The sequence below is a fragment of the Ahaetulla prasina genome, chromosome 8 (genome assembly GCF_028640845.1).
Source record: "Ahaetulla prasina isolate Xishuangbanna chromosome 8, ASM2864084v1, whole genome shotgun sequence".
In the NCBI taxonomy this organism is placed as follows: Eukaryota; Metazoa; Chordata; class Lepidosauria; order Squamata; family Colubridae; genus Ahaetulla; species Ahaetulla prasina.
The window spans coordinates 66,741,589-66,761,268 of NC_080546.1; positions in this window are offsets into that span (position 1 = coordinate 66,741,589).

Here is a 19,680-nt window from a genome sequence, read left to right on the forward strand (position 1 = left end):
TCTCCTGGCTCTAACAGTCATGTGCAAGTTAGGGAAGAACATCTGAAGTGTGTGTAATGTTCTAAATGTACAGAAGTTATAGTTAAATGTGTGGCAGAAAGGGGACTCTAGGTGTGTTTTTCCAAATGTAGTAAGTGAGGGTTGAATGTGTATAGTTTTAGAAGAGGGGTGTGTGTCTGTGTGTATGTACATACAGTATATATATATAGTAGATAATGTATCTTTTTGTGTGCCTATACACGCTATACTATGTAATATGTATGTACATATATGGCATATATACATAGGATTTAATAGTATATTTTGGATGTTCAGTAGTAGTAAATAAATAGACAGGGAAATTGACGTCAGTGACATCAACCTTTGATGTGAGTGACATCAAGTTGGCCACACCCACCCAGTCACATGATTACCCAGCTATACCCACCCAGTCACATCTACCAAACCACATCTACCCAGTCACATGACCAAGCCACGCCCACTACCATATGATCACCAAGCCACGCCCACAAAATAAGCCACACCCACAGAACCGGTAGTAAAAAAATTTAGAACCCAACCCTGCTGTGTTTGTCTTGTTTGGTTGCAGAGCCAAACCAGACAGTTATGGAGGTGCAGATGACAGACTCAATAATTCCTTTGTAGAACTGACTCAGCAGCTCTTTGGGCAGTTTGAGCTTTCTGAGTTGGCACAGAAAGAACATTCTTTTTGAGCTTTTTTCATGATTTTTTGATGTTAGGTGTCCATTTTAAGTCTTGAGATATGAAACATAGAAACTTGAAGGACTCTACTGTTGATACTGTGTTGTCTAGTATTGTAAGAGGTGGCAGTATAGGAGGTTTTCTTCTAAAATCCACCACCATTTCTATAGTTTTGAGTGTATTTCTACGGTTTTGAGCGTATTGAGTGTAATTGGACTATATGTGTTAAACACCAGGGAAATCAGGAGATTCAGGCAGTTCAAATGTATATAAAGATTTATTGCAAGCTTAACCTCTCTACAAGCATCTGACCAACTAATGGTCAAAAGAGATAAGCAAGGCATTCAAGGTGGGCTGGACTCTTGCAATTGCACAGAGACTCCTGACTTTTGATGCATTTGACCCTTCCCTCAGGCTCAACCTAGCCATCTCATAAATCACCCATCCCTCCATCTTGCCCCCTCCTTTTCTATAGGTTCTTCTATGCTGTTTTTCCCTCCCGTATTGTGTCTTCAAAGTATGAGTTTTCATGGGAAACTGGCAGGGGTAGAAGGGAGGCAATCTCATAGAAATCCTCCTCCCACTCCTCTGCAGGAGCTGGTGAGCTAGGTGATGGTTACTGTAACACACAAATATTGTTTCCGTCCCTCCCCTCCTGGGAATTGAAGGCTCATCAAAGGTGAGTCACCCTCCTCCACCTGGAGGAATGCAGAAAGTCTGGTTAACCACTTCCTTAACAGGTTCCTTGGAAAAAACAGGGCAGGGTACTGATAGATTGGTTGGCCTTGGCTTGTCAGAGAAGCATTGGTGGAATTGATGAACTAAATCAGGGGCGTGTACATATTGTACCTTCTCTTAGGAGTGATCAGAGACCACATATCCCTTTCCAATGACTCAAGTACTGGATGCCTTTGCCTCTTTTCTTACAGTCTAAGATTTCTTCCACCTTGTATTCTGGTTCTTTCTCTACTATGACTGGCAGTGGAGGATGTCACTGGGATCTTATTGTGCTTAGGGTGGCATCGCTGGAAATTAATGCTCAGTGAAATATTGGATGCACCTTCATTATCTATTGGATGCATCTTCACTATCGTCCTGAGGGTCTGGCTCACGGCACGGCAGAGGAACTAGCCGCAGCCTGGGAACGGGCTTCGGCTGGGGCTTTAGACCATGTCGTGCCTCTGCGGCCTCTGACCCGGCGTAGATCCCAACCGGCTCCTTGGTTCTCCGAGGAGCTGAGGGGGATGAAATGCCGGGGAAGACACCTAGAGAGTTCCTGGAGGTCTAGCCGTTCAGAGGCTGATCGGACACTAGTTAGGTCCTATACTAGGACCTACCTAGTGGCACTGAGGGAAGCGAGGCGTTGCTACGTCTCCTCCCTCATTGCGTCGGTAGATAACCGTCCAGCCGCCCTGTTTCGGGTGACCCGTTCCCTCCTTCACCAGGGGGAGCGGGATGACCCATTGCAGGGACGTGCTGAGGAGTTTAACGGTTATCTATACGATAAAATCGTTCAGCTTCGGGACGGTCTGGACCAAAATTGCGGCGATTCAGATGGGGCGTCTGAGGGTGGTCTTGGTGATATTGTCTGGGATGAGTTTGACCCTGTGACTCCCGAGGACATGGACAGGTTGTTGGGTAGGTTGAATGCAACCACGTGTTTATTGGACCCGTGCCCCTCCTGGTTGGTGCTGGCCACTCAGGAGGCTGGCTCCAGGCGATTACGAGCGCTTCCTTGTTGGAGGGAGTCTTTCCGGCTGCCTTGAAAGAGGCGGTGGTGAGGCCCCTCCTCAAGAAGCCTTCCCTGGACCCGGCTGTTTTAGGTAATTATCGTCCGGTCTCCAACCTTCGCTTCGCGGCGAAGGTTGTAGAGAGTATGGTGGCATATCAGTTTCCCCTGCACCTGGATGAAACTGTCTATCTAGACCCGTTCCAGTCCGGTTTCCGGCCCAGTTACAGCACTGAGACGGCTTTGGTCGCGTTGGTGGATGATCTCTGGAGGGCCAGGGATAGGGGTTGTTCCTCTGCCCTGGTCCTATTAGACCTCTCAGCGGCTTTTGATACCATCGACCATGGTATCCTGCTGCACCGGTTGGAGGGATTGGGAGTGGGAGGCACCGTTTATCGGTGGTTCTCCTCCTATCTCTCCGACCAGTCGCAGATGGTGTTAACAGGGGGGCAGAGGTCGAGCCCGAGGCGCCTCACTTGTGGGGTGCCGCAGGGGTCGATTCTCTCGCCCCTTCTGTTCAACATCTATATGAAGCCGCTGGGTGAGATCATCAGTGGCTTCGGTGTGAGGTACCAGCTGTACGCTGATGACACCCAGCTGTACTTTTCCACACCGGGCCACCCCAACGAAGCTATCGAAGTGCTGTCCCGGTGTTTGGAAGCCGTACGGGTCTGGATGGGGAGAAACAGGCTCAAGTTCAATCCCTCCAAGACAGAGTGGCTGTGGATGCCGGCATCCCGGTACAGTCAGCTGAGTCCACGGCTGACTGTTGGGGGCGAGTCATTGGCCCCGATGGAGAGGGTGCGCAACTTAGGCGTCCTCCTGGATGAACGGCTGTCTTTTGAAGATCATTTGGCGGCCGTCTCCAGGAGGGCCTTCCACCAGGTTCGCCTGGTGCGCCAGTTGCGCCCCTTTCTAGACCGGGATGCCTTATGCACGGTCACTCACGCCCTCATGACGTCTCGTCTGGATTACTGCAATGCTCTCTACATGGGGCTCCCCTTGAGGGGCATCCGGAGGCTTCAGTTAGTCCAGAACGCGGCTGCGCGGGTGATAGAGGGAGCCCCTCGTGGCTCCCGTGTGACACCCATCCTGCGCAGACTGCACTGGCTACCTGTGGCCTTCCGGGTGCGCTTCAAGGTTCTGGTGACCATCTTTAAAGCGCTCCATGGCATAGGGCCAGGCTACTTACGGGACCGCCTACTGCTACCGAATACCTCTCACCGACCCGTGCGCTCTCACAGAGAGGGACTCCTCAGGGTGCCGTCAGCTAGGCAGTGCCGTCTGGCGACACCCAGGGGAAGGGCCTTCTCTGTGGGGGCTCCCACCCTCTGGAACGAACTCCCCCCAGGACTCCGTCAACTTCCGGACCTCCGAACCTTCCGTCGCGAGCTTAAAACACACTTATTCATCTGCGCAGGACTGGATTAGTTTTTAAATTTATATTGGTTTTAAATGGTTTTTATTATTTATATTGCTTTTTCATTCGGCTTTGTAGAATAAGTTTTTTAACTGTGGTTTTAGTCTGTATTTATATGTCTTTTACTTGCCTGTGAACCGCCCTGAGTCCCTCGGGAGATAGGGCGGTATATAAATGTGATTAATAAATAAATAAATAAATAAATAAATAAATTGAATGGAGTAATTGTAGGTGGAAGGCCATAGGATTGATTTGTTGGAGAACTTTGAATGGATCCATAAACTTAGCATCTAGCTTCTTGAAGGGTCTTGAAATGGCTGTTATAATCCAGGAGATGTACCATCCCTACCAGCCGGTCCTGGTTCCAACTCCTCCTCCTCTAAACCTGGCTCCAAAGGGGATATGACATTGGCTAAGAATCTAGTAGAGAACCATATTTTGCAGTAGTGAGTTCCATTTACTTTTGCTACTGGTTCAGAACTGTGAGCGTGTGTGCACATGTGCTTGCTTCACTCGCGTGTGGCGCTTCTGCATTTCTGCGCATGCACAGAGCATCTGTGATGACATCTGGGTGGGTGGGCAGAGTCTCCCACTGCTGCCACTACCGGTTTGCCCGAACTGGGGCAAACCAGTAAAACTCACCACTGAAACTTTGTCTCCTAGTGCTATGGGACCCTCCTGCCAATGTGCATCTTCTGCCTTGACATTTAGTTACTGAAAAAGTGCTTTCCAAAATTTAGATTGGAATTGTGCCCCTATGCCTGACATGAGAGCTGATACCATGCCATGGTAGTAAACATGGTAGTCTAGAAAACATCGAGCTATGTTTTTGGCATTGGATAGGGTATGAAATGGGTCATCTACCACCACTAATATGGTAGGGCAGCCTTGGACAGAATGGTAAATCAGTAATGAAATCCTGAGAGACCTATGCCAAGGGTGGGTAGGGGATGTAGGTAGTGGTTGCAAAAATTCTGCCAGCTTCTGATGGAGGTGTATGGTCCTCCTGGATGTATAGCAAAAGCAACACATTCCCTGATGTCTATAGCTATCCTAGGCCACCAAAGAATGCTGATTTAATGGCAAGAAGTTCTTTATTAAAGCTGTCATAATTGCATTCTGGAGCCATTAGGGCTCTGGTAAATAAGGCACATGGTAGAAGTCTGTTGACTCCCACACTCTCATGTAAGAGAACAGTGCCAATAGTTACCTCTGAAGCATCCATTTGGAGAATAAATCTCTTTTATGTGTCTGGGTACTGAAGCAGGGGCTGGCAAGCAAAGAAGTTGTGTTAACTCTTTGAATGCTGATTGGCGTGTAGAAGTCATATTGTGGAGCTGCCACAAAATAGAGGGAGTCAACTTATTTTCCAAAGACCCAGAAGGCAAGACAAGAAACAATGGATGGAAACTGAACAAAGAGAGAAGCAACGTAGCACTATGGACAAACTTCCTGATAGTTAGAACAATAAGCCAATGGAACAACTTGCCTTCAGAAGTTCTGGATACTCCAACAATGGAGGCTTTTAAGAAAGGACTGGACAGCCATTTGACAAAAATTGTATAGAGTCTCCTATAGAAGAGACCCTATGGTGAGCATGGGACTGGATGTCCCATCACTGCCGTTGCCTCCCCTCCCTGTTCTTCACATCAGCCGAGCAGCCCAACAAGTCCCACCCCACCTCAATGGTAATAGCTGCTTCCCTTCCCCACCAACTCTTTATTGAGAGGGGTGGCAGGTGGGGTGGGGGAGAACTGAGATGCATGGAGTGAGATGTGGCTCCCCTTGTCGTCTCTTCCCCTCCCCTCACTGAGCATGAGAGGGCTCCTGCCCTCTCTTAGCCACTTGTCCCCTTTAGGGGTGCAATTTGGGGGTGGCAGGTAGGGTGGGTGTGAAGTGGGACCCGTGTCTTACCTTTCCAGCTCCATCATGTGCTCAGGGAAATACACTGTTGTGCTCAGGGAAACATGCTGTAAAAGAAAACCTTCTTGCAAGTTCAATCAAACTTCTCGAACTCATGATAAGGTTTTCTTTTACAGCATGTTTCCCTAGACACAACAGCAAGGAAAGCGAAAGAGCTTGAAAGGTAAGACATGTGTCTTGTGGCCCAACACGTCCCACCCCACTCCAATGGCAATAGTAGCCTGGCTGCTTCCCTTCCCCACCGTCTCTTTATTGAGAGGGGTGGCAGGTAGAGTGGGGGAGAAGCAAGATGCGTGGAGCGAGACATGGCTCCCCTTGCCATCTCTTCTCCCCCCTCTTGCCGGGCATAGCAGGGCTCCTGCCCCTTGCTTAGCCACCTGTGGGACACAAGTCTTTTCCAACAGAGGTGGAAGGGATCTTGGAAGTCTTCTAGTCCAACATCCTGCTTAGACAGGAAGCCCTACACCACTTCAGACAAATGGTTATCCAAGCTCTTCTTTAAAACTTCTAGTGTAGGGAGAGGCGGGACCGGTGTCGTGATGAGACAGTTGCAAATCCCAGGAGCTCTGGGGGAGAGCACCAAAATTCCCATTGTTATGGGGGTCCGCAATGGACCATAGCTGTCCTGCAGGGACAGCGAAGAAAGAAGGAACTGGCCGGAGCGAACAGGGAAATTGTAAATTCCCTGCAGCACCGGCTCTTTTGCCTTTAACCTTGCGATGAGGAGACACAGCCATTACAAGCTGCCAAAGTTGGGACGGCCACATAAGATTGTGCTGGAGTGAAGCAGTGAATTGGATGAAATATTGAAGCAGGGTGAGTGACCACCAACTCATGGAAAAAAACACTTCAAATTTTGATATTTGCCAAAAAAAAAATTAAAGCTATGGAATAGCGGCTAAATTGACTGTTAATACAACAAAATAAAAGAAATGGAAGCGGTACCCAAAGACCTGACAAAAATTGGATTTTTAAAATTGAAAAAAAGAACTCTCAAACAAAAAGGGGGGAAAAACAGAACCCTTAATTAAAGCAATTTAATTTGGACAATTTGGAAATTTTTAAAACTGATTAAGACTGTAAAAAGAAAGAAGGGAAAAACTGAGGATTTAAAACTGCAACTTGGTAGAATGTCTCTGATTTTCTTCTTCCTCTATGGATTGGAATCAAGTAAATTTTGATATGGATTTTAAATGGGTTTAATTGGAAAAAAATAAATTTTAAATAAAACAAGGCACAGTTCTAAGTAAAAGAAACAAAATGGATACTTTTGCAAATTGTGGATTAGAACTGTGGATTTCAAAGTGACACCTAAAGGCAGAAGAGAAAATTACAAGGATTGTGGTTATTGTTGAAAGCTTTTCCATGGTAGTGATAAGACTGGTGAGAACTGGAAGGGAGGACTTTGTCAATAACATGCTTGACCTTGATAAGAATAAGAACTACAGCTTTAAGAAATGACATAGAGAATAAGTGAAATGAAGAGAAACACGTATATGACTTTTAAGCAAGAAACAAAGAAATAACTATTAACTTTGATAAGAACAAGAAATATAACTTTAAGAAAAAAGAGAATAATTGAAATGAAGAGAAACATGTATATGATTTTTAAGTATGAAATAAAAGAAATAATTAAAGATCAGATAGAAAACAGAATTTAGAAAAAATAAGAGCTGCTCTAGAACTGATAACTAGCAAAAAATCTATGAATTAAAATACAAAGTCAAGGACTATATAGCGATTAATCGAGAGAAACAAAAAAAAAGTGGGGGAGGAGGGAAAAAGGAGAATTTGATAGAAATATAGGATAAGTAAAGAAAATATGGAATTTAAAGGAAAATAAAAGTGGAATTGAGATAGACTAAGACTGAAATGTTAATGAGATGAGATTAGATAAATAATAGACTCTTTTTTACTTTTTTAAAGATTTATAAGATTAAGAATAACAATTTTAAAATGTTTATGGAAATGTAAAGAGTTGATTGATGCTGATGCTATGGAGATCGGGAGAATTGAAGATTGAGACATTAATGAGATGAGAATATACAAATATGTGATTTTTTGAAATAATGGACATGTTAGCTTTTTTTACTTCTCTTTTATATAAGATTAAGAATAATAATTTCAAAAATGTCTATTGAAATGTTAAGAGATGATGTCTATTGAAATGTTAAGAGATTGATGCTGATGCTATAGAGATTGAAAAGAAAGGAATAAGTAAATGGGAATAAAGGGGTTTAATGTAAATGGGAAAAGATAAAAGTGGGGGGAGAAAGGGATAGATTTGATTAAAGATTAAAATTTGGGACGGAGGGTTAGACTAGTAATTTTTTAAGAGAAATGCAAATAGTGGAATTTTTAAAAAAAAGGGGGGGAAGGAAAATATATTGATAAAAATATATAAGGGGGGATAAATTGAATTGGATGTGATTATGTACCCAGCTGATATTTTGTTCAAAAAAGTTATATTATAGTTGGTTGTTTAAAAATAAAAATAAAAATAAAAAAAACACCTTCTAGTGTTGGAGCATTTACAACTTCTGCAGACAAGTTGTTCCACTGATTAATTGTTCTGTCAGGAAATTTGAGGGGCTCCTACAAAAATGAGAAGGTCCATCTATTTTCCAAAGCACCAAAAGGCACAAGAAACAATGGATGGAAACTAACCAAAGAGAGAAGCAACCTAGGATTAAGGAGAAATTTCCTAAGAGTGAGACCAATCAACCAATGGAATTCCTTGCCTTCAGAAATTGTGGGTACTCCATCACTTGCAACACACTTACTAGATAATTTGAAATCTTTTTTTTTATTCAAAAAGTTTTACAGAAAATTTCCCCCCCCCTTTCCCCCCCTCCCCCCTCCCTTCACAACCCCCCTCCCCCCCCGACTTCCCAGAACGAGCACAAGGTATAGTTAAAAATAAAACAAACATATGCTAAAAAAATTTCGTCCCAACTTAATTATACCCCTACAATCATCAATTCCTAACTTCCCCCGAAAACGATCAAAAATAATACATCATAATCATTCAAAACAGTCTGATAACTCTTAGTCTGATATCTACGTTGAATATAGTCAATCCATTTTTTCCATTCCTTTAAGTATCTTTCTTGCGTATTGTCTTTCAAAAAGGCTGATATCTTCGCCATCTCAGCCAAATTGGCAACTTTCAATATCCATTCTTCTATTGTAGGTACTTCTTTTTTCTTCCAATATTGTCCTATTAGTAATCTTGCTGCTGTTATTAGATTTAAAATCAATTTAGTCTCAAATACTGTACAGTCCGTAATAATTCCCAACAAAAAAAATTGCGGCAGGAACTTTATCTTCTTTTTCAAAACATTTTGTAAAATCCACCAAATTTTTATCCAAAAGGCCTTTATATCCTTACAAGTCCACCAAATGTGAAAATATGTACTGTCATCACAATTACATCTCCAACATTTTGCTTGCATATCTGGATACATACACGATAATTTCTTAGGATCTAAATGCCATCTATAAAACATTTTATAAAAGTTTCCCCTCAGATTCTGTGCCTGCGTGAATTTAACATTTCTAACCCAAATTTTTTCCCTAGTTTCCAATAATATTGGCTCCTGAAAATTTTGTGCCCACTTTATCATACAGTCCTTTAACAAGTCCCTTTCAGAATCTATTTCAAGTAACACATTATACAATCTCTTTATATGCTCCTGAGACTGATTTCTAATTTGCTTTACCAAATTTCCCTCGTTCTGCTCTATACCAATTTTCTGATCTTCCTTCCATCTAGCACGCAGTTGCTCATATTGAAACCAAGTATAATTTTTCCCTTCTTCTTTTAGTACGTGCAGAGATTTTAATTGCAAATTACCTCTTTCAGTATACAAAAGATCTTTATATGTAATCATTTCCTGATTCTGTTCTATATTTATATTCTCTATTGTATGTCTGGGACTTGCCCATATAGGAACTTTATAATTTAGTTTATAAGAGTATTTTTTGCAAACACGCAGAAGAGCAGTCCTTAACACATGATTTTTAAAGGCCTTATCCACTTTTTTGTCATAAATTAAATATGCATGCCATCCATATAGCAAGTCATAACTTTCTATATTCAAAATTCTTTCCTCCGTTAAATTAAACCAATCACTTATTGCAGAGAGAGCAGCTGCTTCATAGTATAATTTAAAATTGGGCATTTTTAAACCTCGAGAATCTCCCGAGAATCTTGAATTATTTTCATTTTAACCCTAGCTTTTTAACCCCTCCCATATAAATTTGTTAATTCCCTTCTTATTTTTTGAAAAGAATAGTGAGAAATCAAATTTTGCAAGTTGCATTTCAGAAAAACTTGAAAATAGGAGAACAGGAGCTGAAGGTTTTGAAAGAGATTCCTCCCAAGATGTTAAGGGATAGAAAGGACTTTACATTTTTTACACAAGAACTTAAGAAATACCAGATTCAATTTAGATGGGAGGTTCCAGTTGGTTTGACAGTGTATTATCAAGGAAGGAGATATTGTATTGATACAGTGCTTAAGGCCAAAGATTTTCTTTCTACCGTGCTGAAACTTGAAGTAGAAATAATAGAAAAAAGAATTCAAGAGATTCAAATGGGTGTGGAAGCTGAGGTGACTCCAGTGATGTTACCATCTGAGGTAACAACCACAAGAACAAAGAATGACAAGGGGAGCCCTTAAGCGTAAAGAAAAAGAGCAACAAACTCAAAGTAAAGTTCAGGATTCTGCTACAGAAGCAGTGGGAGGAGCACGGCTGAAGATCTTCAGGCTGATTGCTCAAAAGCTTCAGCAGGCCAGTAATGGCAAATAAAATCTTGACCTGGAATGTCAATGGTTTGAATTCAGCTCAGAAGAGAAGAAAAATATTTCATTATTTGAAACAATTTAGAAATGATGTGATTTGCTTACAAGAAACACATATTAAAGCAGATAACCCAAATTTGCAAAGATGAAGTCAAAAAAGCATGGGCTCAGAATGAACAAAGACTTCTTTGTTTCCTTCAACATATAAATCACAAGAAAAAAAGTCAAGGAAACAGTAGGTCCCCAACAAAGAGAAGATGGCAAGGAAGTAACAGGCAGCAGAGAGAAAGCAGAACTGCTTAACTCATTCCTTGCAACTGTCTTCACACAACAAAGAAACTATAGCCTGACCTACCAAAAACTTAACTGCAAAAGAAAGACTAGAAATAAAAATTAAAATAAACAAAAAAATGTTTAGAGAACACCTATCTGATCTTGACAAATTTAAATCACCGAGACGTGATGAATTAGATCCCAATGTTCTGAAGGAGTTGGCAGATGTTATCTCGGAATCATTGTACCATATATTTCAAAAATCCTGGAACACCAGGAAATTACATGAGGATTGGAAAAGAGCTGATGTGGTTCCCCTCATCAAAAAAAGGAAAAAAAACAAACCCAGGAAACTACAGACCAATCAGTTTAATATCAATACCTGGGAAGATACTAGAAAAGAATTTTTAAAAAAGATCTGTGGACATCTAGAAACAAATAAAGTTATAACTAGATGTTAGCATGAATTTGTTAAAAACAGATCATGCCAAACCAATCTTATTTCATTCTTAAGCAAAATGACTAAATTAGAAGACCAGCAAAATGCTGTGGATACAGTCTGCTTAGACTTCAGTAAGGCATTCAACCAAGTAAACCACAACCTACTTCTTGGTAAGCTAGAAAAATGCATCACCAGACATGGATTTGTAATTGCTGAAATAGTCCTTAATGGTACTACACTTACATGGAGGGAAATAAGCAGTGGGGTATAATAAGATTCTCTCTTAGGTCCAGTACTCTTCAATATGTTCATAAATGACTTAGATAAAGGAATAGAAGGGGGACTCATCAAATTTGCAGATGACAAATTTGCAGTAATAGCCAACACCCCAGAAGGCAAGCTCAGGATCCAAAAAGATCTTGACAAATTTGAACAATGGGCCCTATCCAACAAGATGAATTTCAATGTGGAGAAAAGCAAAGTTTTACATTTAGGCAGGAAAAATCAAAGGTACAGATTAGGTGAGACCTGGCTCAAAAACCGTAACTGTGAGAGGGACCTTGGAGTCTTAGTGGATGATCACTTGAACATGAGCCAGCAGTATGCAGCAGCAGCCAAAAATGCTAATACAATCCTGGGTTGAATAAACAAAGGCACAGAATCAAGATCACCTGAAGTATTAGTAGTAATAAAACCCTAGTATGACCATACCTGGAATATTGCAACCAATTGTGGTCACCACATTACAAAAAAGATGTTGAGACTTTGGAAAAAGTGCAGAGAAGAGCAACTTAGATGTTTAAAAGTGTGGAAACTAAAATATATGAAGAACAATTGCAGGATTTAGATTTGGCTAGTTTAGAAAAAAGGAATGGGGGGACATGATAGCAGTATTTCAGTATTTGAGAGGAGGGAGTCAACTTATTTTCCAAAGCACCAGAAGACAGGACAAGAAACAATTAATGGAAACTAATCAAGGAGAGAAGCAATCTGGAAGTAAGGCAAAACTTCTAACAGTGAGAACAATTAACCAGTAGAGCATCTTGCCTTCAGAAGGTGCTTCATCATTGGAGGTTTTAAGAACAGATAGCACAGCCACTTGTCTAAAGTAGTATAGGATCTTCTGCTTGAGCAGGAGGTTGGACTTTGTGCCAAGACCTTTTGGAGCTGGATCCCCTGCCTGGAAAATAAAAGGAAATTTCCTGTGAAAAGAATTAATGGCTTCCCTACAGAAGTTGTGGGTCATTGGAGTCTTTTAAGAAGAGACTGGACAGCCACTTGTCTGGAATGGTACAGTATCTCTTGCTTGAGCAGAGTGTTGGACTAGAAAACCTGCAACCTTCCAACTCTGTTATTCTGTTATAAATAATATCAAGAATATTAAAAAATCTTGTGATACATTTACAATCTCAATTTTGGAAAGCACTTTTTCAGTAATTAAATGTCAAGGTCAACTTCTCTTCAGCTCACCACCCTGCCACAAATGGAAAGATTGAAAAGACTAATCAGCTCCTCCAACAGTTTTTGAGGTGCTACTGCACCTACAGCCATGATCACTGGTCATCATTACTACCACTCACAAATCTTTCTTACTACATTACATTACATTCATTAACTTCAATGACATCATTTCAAGCCATGTATGGCACACACCCTAATTAGAGAGCATTAAGAAAATCTGTTCCAAGATCATTCTGCACTGGACTCCATGGTTCCAGGGGTGGTTAAGGCTCAGTACAGTGCAGTGAGACGCGATTAGGAGACACATATGCTCCACACAGGAGTGTGTGCCGTGTACAAGAGTGCACCGAGTGCAAGAGTGCGCCATGCGCAAATGGCTTTGTTTACTTCTTACTGAAACACGACACGGCACACATGCACGCATTAGACTCACTTCTTGAAGTGAATGTTCAATCATACACAGGTGAGCACAATAATTCACGTTTTATTAATCCATTATCTATTTAATAATTTCCAAATATGTATAATTTTATTTACAAGTTTATTTGCTTATGTTATTGTTTCAGTCTTAATACTTAATTTTATTTATTCATAATGAATGTGCTTGCATCGTTCACATAGCTCTATATTTTATTTTTATTTTTAAATTTCATTTAGGGATGGAAAAATCAAAAAAGAGGAAATACCATTTCAACAATAAATTGAATAAGGAATTTCCATTCCTCATATCAAAGAAGGATAACATTGTTTTCTGCAATATTTGCAGCGGAGAATTTTGTATTGCAGTTGGTAATAGAGCAGCTATTACGAAACACTTGACCACCAAGAAACATAAGCAATCATGCATCTGCTTCCAGTTGTAAACTAACAAGTTTTTTTAAAACTTCAAATTATTCTGAAGATGAAAAACAGCTGCAATGGAGGGAACATTTGCATTTCATACCATAATTCACAATCAAAATTTTTGTAGTATGGATTGTCAACTAAATTATTGAAAAAGTTTCACGATGCTAAATTTTCATGCGTCAGGACAAAATATGAGGCTATTATTAAATCAGTATTTAAAAATTACTGTGACAAAATACTTACAGAAGATTTGGAAACTGCAGCATTTGTAACGGTTTTATCTGATGCATTCAATCATAATGAAACTAAATTGTATCCAATACTAGTAAGATATTTTAATGTTACCAAGGGCATTCAAGTAAAAATTTTAAATTTAGAATCCATTGAGAGCAAAACTGCTGAAATTTTGTCAAATTTTGTCATACAATGTAATAAATGAAAACAATTTGAAATCCAAAGTTGTTGCACTAACAGCTGATAATACAAACACACATTTTGGTGGGCGAAGACGCAAAGGGATGAATAATATAAAATTATATTATGTATATAAAATTACAAGATTTACTCCAAAAGAAAATACTAGGAATAGGTTGTAATGCACATATTTTGTCAAATGCAATCAACACAGTGTCATGTGTCATGCCAATTGATGTAAAAGTAATAATAACTACAATTTATTTGTATTTTAGTCATTTTACCATTTGTGGCTACTTTAAAACAATTTTGTGAAGAAGCTAATGTTCAAAACAAAAAACTTTTAGGATATTCAAAAGTTAGATGGCTTGCTCTAACACCTGCTATAGAGCATGTTCTACAATTATTTGAGCCTCTCCGACTTCTGGTGGCGCCACCTCTTCGCTGAGTTCCTAATTAAGGGGCTCCATACTGAACATCGTAAAAGCCAGGAAAAGCCAGCTTTAATCTCTTTTTCTGGATGAAAGGGAAAAGATAAGAGCTGCGGGGGTGTGGTGGTAGATCTCCCCAGGGGCTTTGTTTTTTATTAAACAGAGCCCTGAGGGTCGAGTCCCATAAATCATCCTGCCATAAGCTCCGACTTCAGTGCGCTCCTGCAAAAGCAGGAAAAGAAGAAAGTGTCCATCTCTGCTAATTGTCTTATCTTTATGGATCTCTATAAGCAGACGGAATGAGCACGAGTGAACAACTATTGGATTGCAAGTATTTTTGATTTCCTGACTTCTACCCTTTTAAAAAGAGAAACTTTTTTTTCTTTGTTTCAACTGACTCTTTAAGATGGCGCCTGAAAGGGAGTGAAAGTAAAGAATGGAATTTTAAACAGCCTGTGTAACTAAGAAGATAAGAAATGTTATGTGTAGATTCTAATGAAGTGAAGTGAGCTCTCCTATACTTAAAGGGGAAAAGAGAAGTTTCTAGACTTATATTTTGTGACTCTTAAAAACTGAAATGGCTACTAAACCACCTAAGACTGGGGGTAGAAGGGGTTCTGAACCAGCTTTAGAAGATTTGATTAAAGAGCAAGGGAAAGTGTTTGAAGAAAGGTTTAAGGAGATTATAGATAATAATGAGAAAATAAGAGAAGAAATAAAAGAGAATAATAAAAAAATAAGAGAAGATATTTTGATGGCTTTTCAAGGTTTGGCAAAAAGACTGGAGGTGGTGGAGAAGGAGGTGCAAGAAATTGCTCAGTCAAATCAGCAAATAGAAAATAGAATGGGGGGAATGCAAATCAAATTGGACAAAAATGAAGATCAAGTGGTGCTGATGCAGTATAGAATGATGGAAGGAGCTCTGAGAATTAGGGGCTTGAATGAGGAGAAAGGGGAAGATTTAAAAAAAAATTTATCAGAAGCTCTGGCTGAATTTATTGAACTTGATCCACAAGAGGTTGCTTATCAAATTGACAAAATTTACAGAGTTAATTCCTGGATTGCTAGGCAGAAGAAACTTCCTAGAGACATTGTGGTTTATTTTTTGAAAAGAACAGTGAGGAATCAAATTTTGCAAGTTGCTTTTCAGAAAAACTTGAAAATAGGAGAACAGGAGCTGAAGGTTTTGAAAGACATTCCTCCCAAGATGTTAAGGGATAGAAAGGACTTTACATTTTTTACACAAGAACTTAAGAAATACCAGATTCAATTTAGATGGGAGGTTCCAGTTGGTTTGACAGTGTATTATCAAGGAAGGAGATATCGTATTGATACAGTGCTTAAGGCCCGCCAGTAAAGCTTTTATGAGAGGTGTATTAATATATATTAATAATAGACAGAGAAATAAGCAACAAAGACAGCGTAGGTATCTAGAAGAGGAAATTTACAAGAAACAACAATTATTAATACATAACCCGCATGATCAAAAACTTAAAGATGCAATAAAGTTATTACAGAATCAATTTAATATGATAATGGCTGATCAGGTGGCAACAAATATACAATATGCCAAACATAATACTTTTTGTAATGCAAATAGACCTGGTAGGTGGTTAGCATACAGCTTAAGGAAAAGACAAAAACAACATACTGTAGAAAAAATAGAATATAAAGGCAAAGAGAGATATCAACAGGATAAAATTAAAAAAGCTTTTTTAGAATATTATACAAATTTATATCTTAAAGATAATATATTGAACAGGGATATTGATAATTATTTGAAGGAATATAAGGTTAAAAATTTAACTTTAGAACAAACGGATGAACTGAATCGGCCTATAACCTCTGAAGAAATTATTTTGGTAATTAAACAATTAAAAATGGGGGAAACTCCCGGAACGGATGGGCTCACAGTTAGTTATTATAGGAATTTACAGGATGAGATGTTAGGTCCACTTAAGGAATTATTTAATCAGATACAATTAGGAGGGGGAATTCACCCCTCATGGAGAACCTCTTTTATTTCATTGATACCAAAAGTGGAACAGGATTGTTCTAAACCTGGGAACTATAGGCCAATCTCACTTTTAAATAATGATTATAAGATTTTTGTTAAAATAATAGCTAATAGATTAATGTTGATCTTGCAGCGAAGAATTCATAATGATCAATCTGGATTTATAAAAGGGAGACAGATGAGGAATAATGTTAGGCAGATTGTTAATTTACTGGAGTATTTAGAAAAGAAAAATTTTATTCCAGCAGCATTTATCTTTCTCGATGCAGAGAAAGCTTTTGATCGATTGCATTGGGATTTTTTATTTAAATTAATAGAAAAGATGCAATTTGGAGATGGTTTTACAAGAATAATTAGGGCAATTTATGGAGAGCAAACAGCACAGATTATAATCAATGGTAGCTTAACAGAACCTTTTAAGATTGCGAAAGGAACAAGACAGGGATGTCCTTTATCACCATTATTGTTTATTTTAACTCTAGAACCATTATTGGATAAAATACGAGAAGTAAAGGAGATAGAGGGAATTAGAGTTAGGCAACATGAATATAAGCTAAGAGCTTTTGCAGATGACCTGGTGATTACTTTAACAAACCCTATAAATTCTAGTAAATCATTGTTGGAAATAATTGATCAATATGGGAAGGTTTCAGGGTTTAAGGTAAACCAGAAAAAGACAAAAGTGATAATAAAAAATATGGTCAGACAACGGAAAGAAAAACTAGAGGAAATAACAGGATTTGAAATTGTAAAGAAGGTTAAATACTTAGGGGTCTATATTACATCGTCAAATGTGAAATTGTATAAGAATAACTATGAGGTTTTATGGCAAAAAGTTCAGAAGGAGTTTATTGTTTGGAAAAAATTGCAATTATCTTTGCTGGGGAGAATTGCTGCTATTAAAATGAATGTTTTACCTAGATTTTTATTCCTCTTTCAGATGATACCAATAATTAAGAAAGATAAGAATCTTGAGGAATGGCAGAAGGGAATTAACAAATTTATATGGGAAGGTAAAAAAGCTAGGGTTAAAATGAAAATAATTCAAGATTCTCGGGAAAGGGGAGGTTTAAAAATGCCCAATTTTAAATTATACTATGAAGCAGCTGCTCTCTCTTCAATAAGTGATTGGTTTAATTTAACGGAGGAAAGAATTTTGAATATAGAAGGTTATGACTTGCTATATGGATGGCATGCATATTTAATTTATGACAAAAAAGTGGATAAGGCCTTTAAAAATCATGTGCTAAGAACTGCTCTTCTGCGTGTTTGGAAAAAATACTCTTATAAACTAAATTATAAGGTTCCTATATGGGCAAGTCCTAGACATACAATAGAGAATATAAATATAGAACAGAATCAGGAAATGATTACATATAAAGATCTTTTGTATACTGAAAGAGGTAATTTGCAATTAAAATCTCTGCACGTATTAAAAGAGGAAGGGAAAAATTATACTTGGTTTCAATATGAGCAACTACGTGCTAGATGGAAGGAAGATCAGAAAATTGGTATAGAGCAGAAGGAGGAAAATTTGGTAAAGCAAATTAGAAATCAGTCTCAGGAGCATATAAAGAGATTGTATAATGTGTTACTTGAAATAGATTCTGAAAGGGACTTGTTAAAGGACTGTATGATAAAGTGGGCACAAAATTTTCAGGAGCCAATATTATTGGAAACTTGGGAAAAAAATTGGGTTAGAAATGTTAAATTCACGCAGGCACAGAATTTGAGGGAAAATTTTTATAAAATGTTTTATAGATGGCATTTAGATCCTAAAAAATTATCGTGTATGTATCCAGATATGCAAGCAAAATGTTGGAGATGTAATTGTGATGACGCTACATATTTTCACATTTGGTGGACTTGTAAGGATATAAAGGCCTTTTGGATAAAAATTTGGTGGATCTTACAAAATGTTTTGAAAAAGAAGATAAAGTTCCTGCCACAATTTTTTTTGTTGGGAATTATTACGGATTGTACAGTAATTGAGACTAAATTGATTTTAAATCTAATAACAGCAGCAAGATTACTAATAGGACAATACTGGAAGAAAAAAGAAGTACCTACAATAGAAGAATGGATATTGAAGGTTGCCAATTTGGCTGAGATGGCGAAGATATCAGCCTTTTTGAAAGACAATACGCAAGAAAGATACTTAAAGGAATGGAAAAAATGGATTGACTATATTCAACGTAGATATCAGACTAAGAGTTATCAGACTGTTTTTGAATGATTATGATGTATTATTTTTGATTGTTTTCGGGGGAAGTTAGGAATTGATGATTGTAGGGGTATAATTAAGTTGGGATGAAATTTTTTTAGCATATGTTTGTTTTATTTTTTTTTATTTTTTTATTGAAAGAGTTTTAAAAAACAAAAACATTTTCCCCCCTTTTTTCCCCCTCCCTCCCAAAAAAACCCCTTCCCCCCTCCCTCCCCCCCCCGGCTTCCCGGGTCAATCACAAGGTATTGTTGTACATAAACCAAACATAGAATAAAATTTTCCCTTCCAATCCAAGTAACCACATCCAAAGCTTTTCATCTCCCGACCCCCTCCCCATTACATAAAATAACTTTCTAATTATTCAAAGGCAATCTGATATCTCTTAATCTGATATCTATTTTGTAGATAATCAATCCATTTTTTCCATTCAATTAAATATCTTTCCTGCGTATTGTCTTTTAAAAAAGCTGAGATTTTAGCCATCTCAGCCAAATTAATAACTTTCAGTATCCATTCTTCTATTGTAGGTATTTCTTCTTTCTTCCAGTGTTGTCCAATCAACAGTCTTGCTGCTGTTATTAAATTCAGAATCAATTTAGTCTCAATCCCTGTGCAATCCGTTATAATTCCCAAAAGGAAAAATTGTGGCAGGAACTTTATCTTCTTCTTCAGTACATTTTGAATAATCCACCAAATTCTTATCCAAAAGACCTTAATTTTCTTGCAAGTCCACCAAATATGAAAATATGTAGCGTCATCACAATCACACCTCCAACATTTCGCTTGGATATTAGGATACATACATGATAATTTTTTGGGATCTAAGTGCCATCTATAAAACATCTTATAAAATTTTTCCCTTAAATTCTGTGCTTGTGTAAACTTAACATTTCTAACCCAAATTTTCTCCCATGTTTCCAACATTATTGGTTCCTGAATATTCTGTGCCCATTTTATCATACAATCCTTTACCAAATCCTTTTCCGAA